This window comes from Mustela putorius, unplaced genomic scaffold, assembly GCF_011764305.1.
Source record: "Mustela putorius furo isolate JIRA1106 unplaced genomic scaffold, ASM1176430v1.1 tig00003834_pilon_pilon_pilon, whole genome shotgun sequence".
Taxonomy (NCBI): domain Eukaryota; kingdom Metazoa; phylum Chordata; class Mammalia; order Carnivora; family Mustelidae; genus Mustela; species Mustela putorius.
Genome location: NW_025421987.1, coordinates 39,971,988 through 39,990,908, shown reverse-complemented (window position 1 = coordinate 39,990,908; position 18,921 = coordinate 39,971,988). Strand labels below are relative to the sequence as shown.

General features: G+C 34.6%; 1 protein-coding gene across 18 annotated transcripts in view; it reads left to right on the top strand.

The window, feature by feature from the left end:
- The window catches only part of ZBTB20 (zinc finger and BTB domain containing 20), a 789,640-nt gene that overhangs the window by 169,741 nt on the left and 600,978 nt on the right, over positions 1 to 18,921 (top strand). For 4 of the 18 annotated variants that reach the window (XM_013060902.2, XM_045088058.1, XM_045088065.1 and 1 more), the window contains one exon: positions 9,471 to 9,585. The exons of the other annotated variants lie outside the window; for them this stretch is intronic. The gene's annotated coding sequence lies outside the window, so the exon portion shown is untranslated. The remainder of the gene's footprint in view (positions 1 to 9,470; positions 9,586 to 18,921) is intronic. 18 annotated transcript variants of the gene reach the window in all.

Here is an 18,921-nt window from a genome sequence, read left to right as displayed (position 1 = left end):
AAAGTTACCATCAAGAAGGGCTATATTCATAAATAAAACATAGAAGGGATTGAGAGGCTGAAAATATGTAAATTTACTTTATAAAAAGGAAAGAAAAGCCTAAATTAAAAAAAAAAAATAAGAGAGCTGTGAGCGATGCCAACCCCAGCAAAATGGAACTCTGGCTAATTACTACAAAAAAATAGGCTGAAATAATCACAGAAATGTGTCCTTGCCTTCTGACTGACAGAATCTGTTTCACAGGAGACTCCTGTTCAGCTGAGTCCTCTTTTTTCATGCATAGCTTCCTCCACTGCTGAATCTAATGTGGGGTTTGAGGAGCCGGTGAAGGGACCTGGGAGAAATAGAATTTTTTTCCTTTTTTCCCCCTAGTCATTAATAGCCCTTTATTTATGAAATTGATTATAATGATTGTATAAATGTTGTTAGATTTGTCAGCGAGAAGGCGTAGTGCTTTTTTTGTTCGGTCAAAATGGTCTGGTAACTAGCTCTTGCTACTATTTAATAATCTCCTTCTTGGGTGCAATCTAAAGAGTATGTTGTGAAGGATATAAAAATGTCAGCTAAATTTAAGATCGACTGTTAAGTTTTTATATTATACTGCTGCCCCAAGGGGGGAGGCTAGGATCTGGGAGATAAGAATTTAAAGAGAAAAGCAAAGTAAACTTACCTACCAGCCTTAGAATCGTCTTCAAAATCTACAGCCTGACTTGCTTGCCATGAATGTATTCTGATTTCTATTACCTGTTTCCTGTTTCCTTTCCAATAAAGATCCATATACTCTACTTATTTCTTCACCAGGGTGAGGTTCTAATTTTTGGAACTGAATCCATCCTCCAACTTTGCTTATTTAACATGTTAAGCTTCTAGCCATATCCTAGTGCTGTCATGCTAAATTTTATCTTTCAGAGCAGTGTAGTAGTTGTGCATGGGAAAGAGAGAGCCTAGAAATTAAGTGTGGAGCTTGTGTTCATTTTAAGAGGATGTGAGGTTTAATTTTAGAATAAAACCCTTAATTTTTTCCCATGAATTTAAAGCTAGTTTCACAGCTCATGAGATGAACTAATGAAACAGAAATAATTAATGGACAAAAATCTATCCTTCATTTTCCCCATTGAACAAAAATTCACAAACTGGTTGGATGACAGAGGATGAACAAAAACAGTGAGAGTAAGAGTACTTCTATCCTCTGTTCTTGTAACAATCGTGACATTATGAAATAACCATAACAATGGCACTCTTATTAATCAGACATATTTATACAGAATTAGTGTTGGCTTCTGCTCTATATTACCTTTAGTTTTACATGAACTTTTATTATCTGTGCATATCAAAAAAGACATGGTGAATGAACAAAGAAGCCCTGTTATGAGACAAGTATTATTTGACATTTTGGGAAGCTCTTATTATAGGGTTTCCTCTTAAGTGAGAATAACGGGAAGGTTGTCATTAGTTGCACTATTACAGACACTCTGGATTGTTAAAAACAGAAATGGAGCCCACTTTTTTCCTTGAAGAAGATTCATCAGTTAGAACAGTTCGAATGATCCAAGACTTCTGTGACTTGTTCCACACCGCCCACCCCACCCCCCCCCGCCAGTCTTCTCGTTTTAAGATGTGAAACAATGATCCCAGAAGGCATCTCTTAAGATCATTGTTTTTCCCTTGGTTTACAGAGCTAGTTGGTTGGATGCTTCTCTCTCTCTCTCTCTCTTTTTTTTAAAAGATGCATAACCAGTTCAGATTTCTGGAAAATCCTTGATTAAGCCAAAATGCAAAGTCTTGCAAGGTCTATGGCCCTACTACAAACTAGATGCCTTTTATACTCCATCCTAAAAGAGGGAAGCTGTTAGTAAGTTTTTCTGAGGTATTCTCCCCATGCTTACAACAGGTCTGACTGGGAATTATGGTGAAAAAAAAAGCAGGTTTATGGGTAGTAAAGAATCTCCTCTTAAAATAATTGGGCCTGGACTTTTAGATTGATCCATGGTCATGGTTTTGTTTGGTTGTGTGTGTGTGTGTGTGTGTGTGTGTGTGTTGTTGTTGTTGTTGTTGTCTGTTTGTTTTTCCACAGCTTGAAATAAAATTTTAAGTCCAAAGAATAAAAATATCACTGTTAAAAAGACAATAGGTGAGTCACTACACTTGCAATACATCTGTTGCCTGAATAAGAACGATTCTGAAAGTGGAGGAAGTAGAGATCAAAATCACCACCCCTGGGGTCTTTTCAAATGACCCTTCCCCAATTTGACAATTATTGGTGTAGATACTTGTCTAAGAGCCAAGGATACTAGAAAACAGTTTGACCAACGGATAATTTTGCTGCTTTTATTCTTTTGAAGTTTAAATATAGAGAATAGAATAGAGATTTTATTATTTCAGAATTTCCCCCTACCCTACATCACCTCTTCCTGTCTTATGTTAACAGACATTGAGTTTGGGGGTTCAGTGAGAAAAACAACAAAACCCCTAATAACAGATAAGCTCTAAGGAAGAAAAAAAAGCTGCTAATTTTGGGGTATTTAAACAGATGTAAAAGTAAACCAAGTTTTCTGAATGAGCCACAAAGCAAACAAAAAACAAATAAACATTAAATTTCTATTCAACCATCTATCCTGCAAAGCAATAGAGCAGGCCAAAACTGTTCTGTAAGTTTTAAAACACTTTAACTGAATCCTTTTAAAAAAGTTGTTTACTTGCTTATTTGTTTTTAATTTCCAGTGTTGTCTATTATACATTTTCAATTGGATGTTAGAAAGATAGGCAAAGCAATTTAACTTGTGGCTATTTTACTAGCCCTAAGTAGGAGGATACTTAAAACCTGTTTAAAACAGGAAAAATCATCCTTCTCTGGAGTCAAGAGATTCTTTGGCTTTGAATACTAGAAATGGTTTCATTTTAGGGACATTCACTAAACCATTTATTTAATACAGGATCATTCTATATACTTTTTTTTTTTTTTTTTTGCTTTTTATAAGGCACTTATTGCTTAAGTGGCACTGGAAGATGGCTCAAAGCAGTATATATTTCCACATGTCTTAAATCCCCTACCAGATTATGAACTTTGGGAGCAAGGAATGTATTATTTATAACTTTATATCCTTGTTAGTGCTGTGGATATTGTAGGTATGGAGTGCATTTTTAGGTGATTCTTGTTTTTAATGTGGACAAGCTGAGGTCAGTGAAGAGAGTCACCAAATTGAATGGTAATTCAGTGAACTTTTAAAATATCAGAAAGTGATTCATCTTACTTTTCAAATACATAAAATCTTCAAGGAGTTAAGTTCACCTGTGACCCACAAATCACTAGTTTTCCGTAGTTAGCCAATTATGTATTACCTACCTATGACCTAATCTAAAGCTAGATATACTTTGGGTTTGTACTATGTCCTTAGTAACAAATCCTTCCTTTCATTTATTTAAAAACATTTATTAATGCTAACTATGTGTGAAGCATACAGATGAAAATATATAGGGTGTTTACTGTCAAGACACCTATGGGCTCCTGGGATCTCAAATACAAAAGAATTCTGTGAGTATTCATAACTTAAGAAGGTACTAAAAAGGTTACTATGGGAACATAGTAGGTCAAGGGAGAATTCATAAAGATAATACTGGAATGGAGATTTGAAAAGTGAATAGTAGGAGTGTGGTACATGAAGGTGGGCAGGGGTGGCAGTGGTGGGAAAATGGTTGTATTGGAGAACATTCTAGGAAATGTTCTAGAAAACATTCTAGAAAACGTTAACATTCTAGAAAACGTTAACAGTGTACAAGAAAGCCTGGAGAAATATAAAAACCTGACTCATTTAACTGCATCTTTGGGTGGAAATAAGAAGTAAGGTTAGATGGGTAATTTCGGTCAGATTATAAAAAGTCATAAATCCTAAACTAAGGAGATTGAATTTTACCCTGTAACTGTTGGTGAGTCATTGGAAGATGAATGTAAGACAATATATTCACGAGGGTGGAGGTATAATCTATACCACATAATAATCAAATAGATATGGAGGATGGCGGAGGAGTCATGGGTGAGCCAGCTTCCCAGCTTTGATGAATTTTAGTGTCATTTATAAAAAGATAGAAAATGCTGTTGGCTATTATTACCCCCTCTCTTTTCCCAACTACACTCAAATTTCACCAGAGATGTTTATCTTTTCCATTTCCATTTCCTCACCAATATATTCACCAGATCACCTTGTCTGTATCAGAGATCTTTATCACTTTACCAAACTCTTATTGAGATCTCTTTGGACGGTTGATCTTGCTGCTCACTTCCTTCTTTTTGAAATGCTTTTTCTGGCCTTATTTTCCATGGCATCATGCCCTCCTGATTTTTTTCCCTATGCCTTTATTATTCCCTGATATCTCCTTTGTAGGCATATTCTCCCATATCCAGCTGTTATACGCTGGTAATCTTCAAGGTTAGATTCAAAGCACTTCTGTCGATGCCCAGCATTTTAGGTATCTTTGTAGCCACAACACATTGAGATGTTTAAAGCCTTTTTTTGTAGGACCATATTACAAAGGTTATTTTTAAGTACCTACTCTTCTATTCCTTATTATAAGTGATGTACAATATTCAACACATGCTGTAGGGGAACTTATATGGTAACTTTGGTTTTAATTATACATCCTATAAAATCTTCCTGTTTTAACCTTAAGCAATGATTAATCCTCCTTGAATCTTAGTTTCTTAATCAGTATTATATGGGCAGCCATCCTAGCTCTTTAGATTTCATGATGCTGTGGTTGGTATTTTATAAGGATAGTGAACTCTAAAGGATGTTCAGATGACACTTTGAATTCCATAGTCAAAGTTTATAAAATGTTCAACTGCCTTTTCCACATCTACATTTTACTTATTGTTTACTTTATTTAAGATAATTCCATGCTTATGGAAATACATATTCTGAATTTCATGTTTACTTAAAAACTCAGTTTTTTTTTTTAAGATTTTATTTATTTATTTGTCAGAGAGAGATCACAAGTAGACAAAGAGAGAGGCAGAGAGAGAGAGGGAAGCAGGTTCCCCGCTGGGCAGAGAGCCCGATGCCGGACTCGATCCCAGGACCCTGAGATCATGACCTGAGCCAAAGGCAGCAGCTTAACCCACTGAGCCACCCAGGCACCCTCTTAGACAGTTTTTGCCATGACATTTATCAAAAGCTTTTTGACAATCTGAATAGATTGCGTATTCTGGTTACTGCACTTACAGATGCTTATTTAACCTCACAGGAAGCCCAGATATAAGATGTTCAATTAACTGCCTAGGGCTAAGGCTTTTGGGTGATCTTACCCTTTTATACATATTTTCCTTGTCTGTCTTTGGTTACCAATGTTGCTTTTATACTTGCTTTTTGTGACTGATTCACATTGCCAGTGTTTTTCAGTACTCTGTGAAAATGGCCACTTTGAGGGCAGGTTAAGTTACATATTCAGGGCACAGTATTATCCTTGCTCAGTGCCCATTTGATGCTATTGATTTATCTACATCTAGCTTATTCATTAATTTTAGAATGACCTTTGTATTTGTTATTATTTGAATCTAGAATCTCCTAATTTCTGTGCTCAAAATGTATTTGAGGCACGGGAATCTCCTTAATGTTTTCCCACTAGGTATGTGTGTATTTGGATGTACATACATAGATTTTTTTTGTTATTAATTTAGTAAAACTAATCTTCAAATAAATTAGCTACTTATTAATAGCTAATTTATTACTTTAGCATGCCAAAAAAAAAAAAACCAAAAACTGAAACAATAACAAAAGAGAGCTTACTTGGTATTGGTATTGGTGTCTCTTGCAAATTTGGCCTCATTTTTCTTATTTGTTTACCTTACCCAACATCTAGCAGGTGTTTTTTTCTCCCTTAGGATAATTTTTATTACACACTCACAATGTGCAGTCTACCTGGATTATCCCCTCAGACCTTCTACTCTGTGGCCTTTTACTCATCTGAGCAATTTTTCCATTTGAAAAATAAATGGTCTTTCCTCTCATATTTCTTTGTTCTTATCATTTAAGCATACAGTATGATATTCTCCATTTCCATTTTTCTCTTCCTTTGTGCCCAGTTTTTGGTCCTTGACATTTTTATTGTATAAAAAAGTAAATGGTTGAGCGACTTGTGTGATTTTCTGTTGTAAAAATACTACTTTAAGGGTTGCTCTCTATCTCTAACTAATTGTCCATTAGTGCTCTTTAGCGGAAGTAAGAGATCAGTTTATCTTAGGTTCTGGAAGGAAAAGAGCTGAATAATTAAGAGTATTTATGACTTTTAGCTTATGGCCTCTTTAAATCATAGTTACACATAGTTTGGTCCCAAGCTTGCCAGAAATGGGAGAGTTTGTGAAAAAATTAAGTGCAAGTTTACCATTTCTGCCTACTTTATAAATTCAGATTACTTCTCTTGATATTTTCAAAATGTCATTGCAAACTTAAAAATCTATAGAATAAAGACTTGATTCTGCTCTAAATAAGAAAAGTTCCCCCACTCAAGTTCAAACGTAAGTATTGTGCTACAGTACGATGCTACCAGCTGATTTAATCTTCATTTAATTTTTTTTAAAATATTTTACTGTTCCTTGATCCTGTGGGTAAAGATAGCAGATGAAGCATTATGAGCTGTTTATCACTGTCCACACAAAGTCAGTCATAGGAAGTAAAAAAATATTACAATATAAATTCTTTAGACTTTCTAGTTTCTACCATGGTTCCTCCATGGATCTTTTCTGTAGAAGGTCCACCAAAGAATAAATACTCAGTCAGCATAAATTGGTGGTAAAAATTTCTAGTTTCACTTTGAGAGGGAGCTTTTAAAATAACGAATCTTGGTTAGCTTTGGGGAAAATCTCTTTCCTCAGATGGTATATATTGAAAAGCGCAGGTAGTTATGGAGGCATTCAAATAGAGATGAGTCCATTTTTAGTACATTGTATGGGGAGTGACGTGCATGGAAGTCCATTAATTGCAATGTATGTTGTGTTCCTTTCGTTTTATTTTGCTAATGGATTTAGTATCAGATTGATGGGTGCTTGGAACAGAAGACAATTTGCAGAAGTAGGTAGAGCAGTGTACATATCCCAGCTAAAGGCCTACAAAGTGATCTTAATTGGAGGTCAAGCTCTAGATACAAAAGGAGAGGTGGAAACAAATGCTTCTCATCATGCATGAATTGAACTAGTAACCTTTTGTTTTTGGATTCATATTTTTTTACAGAGGGTAACATCACCTCCTAGGTAGCATCTGGAAATGTGTGGCTGGAATCACTACTGTATTTTAGTTGACAGGGTTAAGAGATGACTTTGAGTCCTGTGATATAACAACTGATGACTTAGAAGGGAGACTTGACCAGCTCTCAAAGTCAATAGCATTCTTGTAGGGAAATGCTATTTGTGCAATCAGATAGGTATCCTTTATAGCAGTAGTTTTCAAACATTTTCATAATAACCCACTGAGAGAAATACAATTAAATCATAACCTGGTACACACAGAGACATACAATTGAAACAAAAATATCACAAGACAGTATTTACCCTTTCTATGTGTGACACCGACATATATGTTACATTCTATACTGTTTTATCTCATTTTGCCTTATGCTATTTTTTCCTTTGCCTTAAAGGTCTACAACCCACTATCTTAATTTCAAGACCACTTATGATATAGCCTACAATTTTAAAAACAGTGTTGTAGAGATCTTTACATTTCCTGGTAAGAACAAGACAAAGACATAATGACTGAAGAATTGCCTCTAATATGACTTGGTTTCCTTTTACCCTAAGCAGAGCAATCTGATAATAAATTCATTACCAAAATAAAATGAAAGAATACAACATACATTGCTATTAATGGACTTAATGCATGTCACTCCCCACACATGTGTGACTGTGGTCCAGTTTTGTTTTAGAAGCTGGGCCCAGATGCCAACCACCCAGGTGTAAAGCCTAATTGCCACCTTTGCCCTCTGTTACCATGACAATGAGGAAAAAGACCCTGGAAACACTATCTCCGTTCACTCACAGCATTTGGATGTAAAAGCTCAATGTTGCCTCTGTGGTACATATTAAGAACTATGTGGTATTATGTTAAAATGAACCGGATTCCATGAGATGAGAGTGAAACACTGTTCTTCCTGTTAAAGTGAGTCATCTCTAAATTGTGGGATGGTGACTTGACATATTGGGCCTCTCCCTTGAATGTTGTTGACTGAAACAAATGTCAAGTCAAGTAGCCTGCATGTTTTGGTGCAGTGCCCAATTTACCATGGTTGTATAAATTCTTGGTTTCTTAGAGTATTATTAGAATATTGGCTTCTCAGAGTGTTTTTAAGGGGCATGGTTACTGATGGCAGGCCTGCCATTGCACCTTAATTTTCTTCATGTCCTTCACCTGAAGTGATTACTCCTGTTAAATCTAGTCCACTATCCTCAGCTAAGGGAGGAAAAGGGTAATTGGGGAAAAAACAGCTTTTGTAGTGATTTTAATATGTGTTTCTAGTAAAGGACCATTATTTGGCTGTCCAGAATACCTACCCTGTTCTCTTAAAAGTCAACAGTAAATAAGCAGAACAACATTTAGTCACATAGTGGTGAGTTGAGCATGGGAAGTTTTCTGCTATCATCTTTCTGGTTCATGTACTATTCTCATGAACATTTGTCGTCCTGCTTGACTGAAAAGGCTGGGATGTAGCTTCATCCTTGATTTTGTCGTGTTCATCTAGTGACAACTGTAGAATGGCTTAAGTAATGAATTGGAGATTTATATCTGTAGGACCTGGGTGAGCTCCATGAACAGAGCTCAGGAAACTGTCCTGTTTATTTTGGTCCTCAACCACTTGATACATACATACATATATATGTCTGAGTTTTAGTTAAAGTGTCCAGGTAGATAGCAGGAGGTACAACTATCTTGTTTCTGGCTCTTGCCACTTACGGACTTGCCCAGAAGTCTCTGGAGCTGGAGTTGTCAGAATTCATTCAGTTATGGGGTGGCTCATGCTACTGTACTAGTTACCCTGGGCTGGTGAGGGGATGAATGCTTGATTTCCAAAATCTAGGCAACCATAATAGCAGTAGTACTGGCCCTACCAACTCTGGTGGGATAGTTGTGTGGGATGAAGTACAGTCCAAGACTCCCACTTGTCAGCCATGATAAACGTGGTTTTCTTCGGAATTGCTATTAGCCTTTCTATAGTAAAGGAACTTTGCAGCAATGGGAGCTTCAGTTGAAGGAACCATTGTTTTCCTTGTTCCCCAGTATTGGAGGTCAAGGTAGAATCTACCCAGCTTCACAAGATGTTGTTCCAGCCAAGACCCAGTATCTATTCCTCTCCTATTTCTCTCAGGGAGTGAATGGCTTCTCATAGTATTTGCTGTTGAGTGTACTCGCAGTGTCATGAATATTATTTTACTTTGAAACAGACTTGTGACTGTTCAGTTTTCACTTTCTCTCATGTTTTTATTGAAGAATGCTGGAACTGGTGCTTCTTAAACCCACTCTTTGCTTGAGTGGATCCATCTTGATTCCATAGTCTCAGCTTAAAAGACATCTCTCCAAAGCAACTTTCTCATATCATTCTAAGGTAAGACCCTCTTGTTAATCCATACTGCAGTAGCATGATTATTTCCTCCTTAACGTATATAGCTCTAGGAAACTGTAAGAGTGTGAGTGTGTGTATATGCATATGTATCAAACTGCATTTACATTTAGTGTAACTATTGACTTTTGAATTTATGTCTTATATTTTTTTTCCTGGTTTTTTGTTTTGTTTTGTTTTTTGTTTGTTTGGTTTTTGGGTTTTTTTGTTGTTGTTGTTGTTGTTGTTTTTACTTCTCTTTCCATTCCTCCACTTCCCATTTCCTGCCTTGTTTTGGGTTACTTGAATTTTTTTTTTTTAGTATTCCATTTTAATTTATCAATTATGCTTTTGACTATATATCTTTATATAGTTTTTTAGGGTTTTTAAGGTTTCCAGTATGCATACTTAAGTTTTCATAGTCTTCTTAGAATCAGTATTTTATCACTACAAGTTGAATGTAGAAATCTTGCCACCATGTAAGGTCATTTACTGTCCCAATTTTGCATTATTGTTGCATATCATATCTACATAGATTGAAGCCCCTTTAGATAATGTTATATTTTCACTTTTAACTGTTAAACATATTTTAAAGAACTCAAGCAGAGAATAATAGTTCATTATTTTTACTTACATGTTTATCATTTCTGTTACTTTCTCTTTATTCTTGATGTATAAAGTTTCTTTTTAGTATCATTTTCCTTCTGTCTGGAGTACTTCCTTAAGTAATTCGTTTAGAAAAGATCTCCTAGCAACAAATTTTCTTAGTTTTGTTTGCATCTGAGAATCTTTATTTCACTTCATTCTGAAAAGATATTTTTATTGAATATACAGTCTATGTTGAAATTTTCTTCCTCTCAGCACTTTAAAAAAAGGGGTGTTATTTCCTTCTGGCTTCTATAGTTTCTTTCTTTTTTTCTTTTCTCTCTCTTTTTTTTTTTAAAGATTTATTTTAGAGAGAGAGTTCAGGGGTAGGGAGGAGGGACAAAGGGAGAGGGAGAGAGAAATTCTCAAGCAGACTCCCTGCCTAGTGTGGAGCCAGCATGCGGCTTGTGGGCTTGCGGGGCTCCATCTCATGACCCTAAGATCATGATCTGAACTGAAATCAGGCACTTACCAGCAACCACCCAGGCATCCCTGGCTTCTATGGTTTCTGTTGATATCCACTGTCATTTGAATTGTCAGTCCCCTATAGGTGATATGTGATTTCCTCTGGATGCTTCCAGGATATTTTTTTCTTATCTTCAGTTTCCACACTTTAGTGTTCAGATAAATTGAAATGCTGTATTGGGCATGGATTATTTTTGTTTTTATCCTATTTGAGGTTATTACACTTCTAGAATCTTTAGGTTTCTCTATTTCACAAAATTTGGAAGTTTCCAAATACTTTTCAAATATTTTTTTCAGCACTGTACTCTTTAACTCCTTTCCTTCTGATACTCTGACAGGAATGCTAGAATTTTTGTTACTACCCCATAGATCCCTGAGTCTTTTAATTTTTTTTTCTCTTTGTTCTGCATACTAGATAACTTCAGTTGATCTATCCTAAGGTTCAGTGACTCTTTTCTTTGTCATCTTTATTTTGTCATTGAAAGTACCTGTGATCTTTTTGTTGTTTATTTTATATTTCTGTTTCAAGACTGTTCCTTGTTAGAACATTTTTGTAATATCTATCTTAAGGTCTTTATCAGACAGTTTCAACACTGTATCATTTCAGTGTTCATGACTGTTATCTTTTCTCATGTGAATTGAGATTTTCCTGGTTCTTCATATGCCCAGTACTTTTTTTTTTACTAGAATCTGGACATTTTAAATATTATGTTATGTATAGTTTAAATAAATTAAATAATTTATATCTGTTATGAAATTTTGAATCTTGGAGACTCATAAATTAAACAGAGAATGTTATTTTTGTCTTAGTGGGCAGTTGATCTAATTAGGTTCAGGACAGAAGTTTCAAGCTGTATTTTGTGGTTCCAATGCCAGCTTTATTTTCAGATTTCTCCTGTGTATGTACCAGAGGTTTTCTTGGACCTATGCATGGACCTATGTGTTATTTTTTTTTCTTAATTTCTTTTGTATGCTGATTAAAATCAGATCCATATATGTGCAGCTTGTGGATAAGCCCAGAATTTAATAGCAATTTTATGGAATTATTTTCCTGAGCCCTTTTCTCTCCATGATATCACTTATTTTTTCAGTTCCCTGCAGCTGCCCTTTTTGGCCCTCCAGCTAGCAAGTGATGGCTTTATTTACTGCACTCTCATGCACATTTCTGTAACTGAGCCCATGTTCAAGGCCAAGTGGTGAGAGGACAAAGAGAGGAAAATAAAAGCAATGGGATTTCACCAGACACTCATGGGACCACACTATTTTTTTAAAGTGCAGAAATTATAAGTATGAATCTAGGTGAGCTTTCATAAAGTGAATATACCCATGTTAGCAGCAGTCAGACCAAGAAGCTAAGCATCACCAGACCACAGAAGTGCCATCTTTTTTTCCCTACTCCCCAAGGGTAACTGCTATCATGACTTTTAATACAATAAATTAGTTTTGGTTCTTTTTGAACAGTACAGAAATAGAATCATGTGGTATATTTTCTTTTGCTTGTGTCTGTGAGATTCATTTCGTTGTTGCATCTGCATGAAGCTATAACTTTTTAAAAAATTTTATTGTTTTAAGATAATTCCTGTGTTAGAATATAATAAAAATTATTTTTAAGGCTATTTTATGATAGATAGAATTTTGGTTGTTTCCAGCTTAGAAGCATTATGGACAGTGGTTTTGCATTTCTATTTAATGTATACTAAATGTATACGTAATTTAGTAAACTAATGTATACTAAAGAATCACATTGCTGATATGCCCATGTTCAGCTTTAGTAGATATTGCCAAATAGTTTCCAAAGTTACTAAACCAGTTTCTTCTCTCAGTATTACTACATGAGAGTTCTGTTTGCTCTAATCCTTGACAACACTTAGTATTACCTGTCTTTTTCATTTTATCTTTTCTGGTATGTGTGACATGGTAGACCATTATGGCATTAGTTTGCATTTCTCTAATGATGAGTGAAATTAAACATCTTTTCATGTATTTATTTTCCAGTTAGATATCCTCTTTTGTAATGTGCATTTTGAAGGTTCATTGCCCATTTTATACTTGGGCTTGTTACTGTTTCTGTTATTGAATTGCTGGTGTTCCTTTATATGGTCTGGATATATGTCTTTGTCAAATACACATATAACTGTCTGAATTTTGTCTTTTCATTGTGTTATAGCTGTCTTTTGATAAATAAAAGTTTTCATTTTAATAAAATTCAAATTGTCAATCTCATTTTTATAGTCATTTTTTAAATATCCTGTTTTAAAAAGGAAAACCTCTGCCTGCCACAAAATCATGAAGACATTCTCTGTTGTTATCTTCTGAAAACTTTATTGTTTGTCATTAACATTTAGGTCTGAATTTTCCCTGGAAGGTATTTTTTTCTGTTTGTGTTAAGTTTGAGGCTGGGGATTGGGTATACAAGAGTCATTTAATCTAGTTAATTTATCTTTTTAATGTAGATGTCTAATTGATCAACCACCAGTTGTCAAAAGTTGGTTCTTTCTTCAGATACTTTAGCAGTGAATTTATCATAGATCAAGTGCTTACGTAAATAGTGGACACATTTCTGGATGCTCTTTTCTGTTCCATCAGTCTATTTGTCTATCCCTGTACCAATAATACATTGCTCATTAGTGTAGACTTAGAAGAAATATTGTATCTGGTGGTGTAAACACCTTACATATATTCTTCTTTCAGATTGTTTTGGTTATTCTTGGTCCTTTGTGTTTCCATAAACATTTTAGAACCTGCTTGTCAATATCCACAAAATGAAATTTTCTGGGATTTTGATTGAGATTGTGTTTTGGGAAAATTGATATCTAGTTTCTAAATGCATTATATTTTACACTTATTTTAGTCTTCTTTAAATTTCTCTTAGTAATGTTTTAAAGTTTTCTATGTAGAAGACTCTATACATTTGTTGGATCAATTTCTAGTATTTGATTTTATTTTATGCTCTGTAAACTGTGTTTTAAATTTCATTTTCTTAATGTCTGTTTGCTAGTATATAAAAAAACCATTCATATATATATATATATATATACATATATATATATATATATTTACTTTATAGCTAGGTATTTGCTAAATTCACTTAATTCTTTTAGATTTTGTGGGTTCCCTTAGAGTTTTATTAAAACATTCATCATTTCTGTGAATAATTACAGTTTTGTTTCTACATTTCCTGTCTGTGTAACTTTTAATTTTCCAGATTTATTTAGATATAATTGACATATAGCATGGCATAAGTTTAAGGGGTACAGTGTGATGGAAATGTGATGGAAAATGATTAACACAGCAGGATTAGTTAACACCTCTGAAACCTTACATAATTACCAATTCTTTTTTGAGGTAAAAGCATTTAAGATTTACTCTCAGCAACTTTCAAGTATATCCCCAGAAGTTATTTATCCCTAGATGTTATCTTTTAACTGAAGTCTGTGTCCTCCATATACCTTTAATTTCTATTTCTTGTTATATTAGCTAGAATCTCTAGTACAATATCAAAGAAAGGCATAATACTTGCACTAGGATTTTTTGTCCGTTTGTTTTTTCATTAAAAATGCCCCTTATCAAACTAAATAAGTTGGTTTTTTTTTCTTAATTTCTCAGTTTTCTAAGTTGGCTTTGTGTGTGTGTGTGTGTGTGTGTGTGTGTGTTTAAATCAACACAGGTTTTTGAATGTTATCACATTCTTTTCTGGATATATTGAAATCTTTTTTTTCACCCTTTAATATGTTAACACTTAAATTAAAATAATTTATTTTTGAATGTTACTCCACTCTTACATTTCTGGAATAAACCCAACTTGATGTTGATGTGTTATCCTTTTTTTTTTTTAATGCGGAACTGGATTGAGTTTGCTAATATTTTCCTTAAGATATTTTTGTCTGCATTCAAAAAAAGAGACTGGCATATATATATATATATATATATATATAGTCTCAGCTGGTTAAGCGCCAGCCTTCTGCTCAGGTTATTATCCTAGGGTCCTGGGATCCAGCCCTAGGTGAGGCTTCCTTTTCAGCCAGGAGTCTGCTTCTCCCTCTCCCTCTGCCTTGCCCCATTTGTGCTCTCTCCCATGTACTCTCTCTCTCTCAAATAATTAAATAAAACCTTTTAAAAAAGATAAATAATATAGATATTATGTTCTTGTTATGTTTTGGTTGCAGAGTTATAGTATTCTCACAAAACAAGTGAGAAAAAAAGTATTCCTCTTTTTCTACCCTTGGGAAAATACATGTATGATTGGTACTATTCTTTCAGGAAGAATTTATCTGTAAAGCTATTTGGGCCAGAAGTTTTCCGTATGGAAAGATCTTAAATATTTTAGTTTCCTTCTTTGTGAAAAGATTTTGAATTAAATATGCAGCTTTTTTGTGTGTCCATTTTCATAAAATGTATTTTTCAAAAGATTTATCCATTTCTTCTAATTTTCAAATTCATTTTCATTATTATCTTTGTAATAATCTCCTTTTCATCTGGGTTTCAAATTTTTGAAATTTGACATTACAGACTTTGTAATGTCTGTAGATCCATAGGAATGCCTCATTTTTCATTCCTGTCAAGGTTATTTGTGCCTGTTTCGCTTTGCTTTAAAATCCAGATTTCTAGAGGATGATTTTATTTGTCATTCTAAAAAGGAATTTTTAGATTTCTTCTTTATATATTGCTTTATTTCAAAATACTTGGGGTATTTTTTGATTAACATTTTGTTATTAATTTTGAGTTTATGGTCAGAAAACATGTGCTAAATGTTCTAAATACTTTGAAATTTATTCAGACTTCTTTTCTGAACCAGGCAATTTTAGTAAATGTTCTGTATACACCTGAAAATAGTGTGTATTTTGTAGTTTTTGGATGTAGGGTTCTCTACATATCAATTAGATTAAATTTGTTAAATATTGGTCCTCAAAACTTTTATTTCTCTGTTAAAATTTTTAACCCTGTGTTTTATCATTTCCTGAGATTTATCATTTAAAATTTACTAATATGATTGTGAATTTGGCTATTTCTCCTTTTGTTTTGTCAGTTTTTGCTCTTGAAGGCTGTATTATTAGTTGTGTACTAATTTAGAATTGTGATCCATTTTATTAGATTAACTAGAATTTCTTATCACTACTAAATTCTTTTCCTCTACTATATCTTGATTAGGTATAGATTCTACGTAGACTGATGTTATAATATATAGTTATATTTATATTATAATATTGATTGGATTGTTTGTTCCTTGGGTATTGAGTTTGATAAGTTCTTTATAGATTTTGGATACTAGCCCTTTATCTGATATGTCATTTGCAAATATCTTCTCCCATTCTGTAAATTGTCTTTTGGTTTTGTTCACTGTTTTGCTGCGCAAAAGCTTTTATCTTGTTGAAGTCCCAGTATTTCAATTTTGCCCTTGCTTCCCTTGCCTTTGGTGATGTTTCTAGGGAGAAGTTGCTGCAGCTGAGGTCAAAGAGGTTGCTGCCTGTGTTCTCCTCAGGATTTTGATGGATTCCTGTCTCACACTGAGGTCTTTCCTCCATTTTGAGTCTATTCTCGTGTGTGGTGTAAGCAATGGTCCAATTTCATTCTTCTGCATGTGACTATCCAATTTTCCCAGCACCATTTGTTGAAGAGACTGTCTTTCTTCCATTGGACATTCTTTCCTGCTTTGTCGAAGATTAGTTGACCATAGAGTTGAGGGTCCATTTCTGGGCTCTCTATTCGGTTCCATTGATCTACCTGTCTGTTTTTGTGCCAGTACCATACTGTCTTGAAGATGATAGCTTTGTAATAGAGCTTGAAGTTTGGAATAGGGATGCCACCAACTTTGGTTTTCTTTTTCAACATTCCTCTGGCTAATTGGGGTCTTTTCCATATAAATTTTGGGATTATGTGTTCCATTTCTTCGAATAAAATTGATGGTATTTTGATAGGTATTGCATTAAATGTATAGATAGCTTTAGATAGCATAGACATTTTCACAGTATTTGTTCTTCCAATCCTTGAGCCTGGAACATTTCTCCATTTCTTTGTGTCTTCCTCAATTTCCTTCATGAGTACTTTGTAGTTTTGCAAGTACAGATTCTTTGCCTCTTGGTTAGGTTTATTCCTAGGTAGCTAATGGTCTTGGGTGCAATTGTTAATGAGATTGACTCCTTAGTTTCTCTTTCTCTGTCTTGCTGTTGGTGTATAGAAATGCAACTGATTTCTGTGCATTGATTTTATATCCTGATACTTTGCTGAATTCCTGTATGAGTTCTAGCAGTTTTGCAGTGGGGTCTTTTGGGTTTTCCACATAAAGTATCATATCATCTGCAAAGAGTGAGAGTTTGACTACTTCTTTGCTGATTCAGATGCCTCTTATTTCTTTTTGTTGTCTTATTGCTGAGGCTAGGACTTCTAGTACTATGTTGAATAAGCACTGCCGTATTCCTGACTTTAGGGGAAGAGTTCTCAGCTTTTCCCCATTGAGAATGATATTTGCTCTGGGTTTTTATACATGGCTTTGGTGATATTGAGGTATGTACCTTCTGTCCCTACACTTTGGAGGGTTTTGATCGAGAAAGGATGCTGTATTTTGTCAAATGCTTTTCCAGCATCTGTTGAGAGTATCATATGATTCTTGTTCTTTCTTTTATTAATGTATTGTATCCCATTGATTGATTTGTGGATGTTGAACCATCCTTGCAGCCCAGGAATAAATCCCACTTGGTCATGGTGAATATTCCCTTTAATGTCCTCTTGGATCCTGTTTGCTAGTATTTTGGTGAGAATTTTTGCATCTCTGTTCACCAGGGATATTGATCTGTAGTTCTCCTTTTTGATGGGGTCTTTGTCTGGATTTGGGATCAAGATAATGCTGGCCTGATCAAATAAGTTTGGAGGTCTTCCTTTCATTTCTATATTCTGGAACAGTTTCAGGAGAGTAGATATTGATTCTTCTTTAAATGTTCGCTAAAATTTCCCTGGGTAGCGTCTGGCTCCGGGCTCTTGTTTGTTGGGAGATTTTTGATGACTGCTTCAATCTTCTTACTGTTTATGGGTCTGTTCAGGTTTTCTCTTTCTTCCTGGTTCAGTTATGGTAGCTTATATGTCTCTAGGAATGCCTCCATTTCTTCCAGATTGTCAAATTTTCTGGTGTATAGTTGCTCATAAAATGTTCTTAAAATAGTTTCTACTTCTTCGGTGTTGGTTGTGATCTCTCCTCTTTCATTCATGATTTTATTAATTTGGGTCCTTTCTCTTTTTTTTTGGTATGTGTGGCCAGGGGTTTATCAATCTTATTAATTCTTTCAAAGAACCAGTTCCTAGGTTTTTTGATTTGTTCTAACTGTGGTTTTTGTTTTGTTTTGTTTTGTTTTTTTCCTTGTGGTTGCTATTTCATTGATTTCTGCTCTGCTCTTTATTATTTCTCTTCTCCTGCTGGATTTAGGCTTTCTTTGCTCCTTTCTCCAGCTCCCTTAGGTGTGAGGTCAGTTTGTGTAGTTGAGACCTTTTATTGTTTCTTGAGAAAGGTTCGTACTACTATATACTTTCCTTTTTGGACCGCCTTGGTTGTGTCCCAAAGATTTTGAACAGTTGTATTTTCATTTTCATTTGTTTCCATGAATTTTTTTAAATTCTTCTTTAATTTCCTGGTTGACCCATTCATTCTTTTAGGATGCTCTTTTGCCTCCATGTATTTGAGTTCTTTCCAGCTTTCCTCTTGTGTGGAGTTGTACTTTCAAAGCATTGTGGTCTGAAAATATGAAGGGAATGATTCCAATCTTTTGGGACCGGTTGAGACCTAATTTGTGACCCAGGATGTGATCTATTCTAGAGAATGTTCCATGTGCACTAGAGAAGAATGTGTATTCTATTCATTTGGCATGGAATGTTCTGAATTTATCTGTGGTGTCTGTGTGGTCGAGTGTGTCATTTAAAGCCTTTATTTCCTTGTGGATCTTATGCTTGGATGATCTGTCCATTTCAGTGAGGGAGTGTTGAAGTCCCCCATATTACCATATTATTATAGATGTGTTTCTTTGATGTTGTTACTAATCAGTTTATAAAATTGGCCGCTCCCATGGTAGAGGCATAGATATTTAAAATTGTAATATCTTCTTGTTTGATGGACTCTTTAAGTATGATATAGTGTCCTTCCTCATCTCTTATTATAACCTTTGGCTTAAAATGTAATTTATCTGATATAAGGCTTGCCACCCAAGCTTTCTTTTGATGTCTATTAGCATATTAAATTGTATTCCCCTC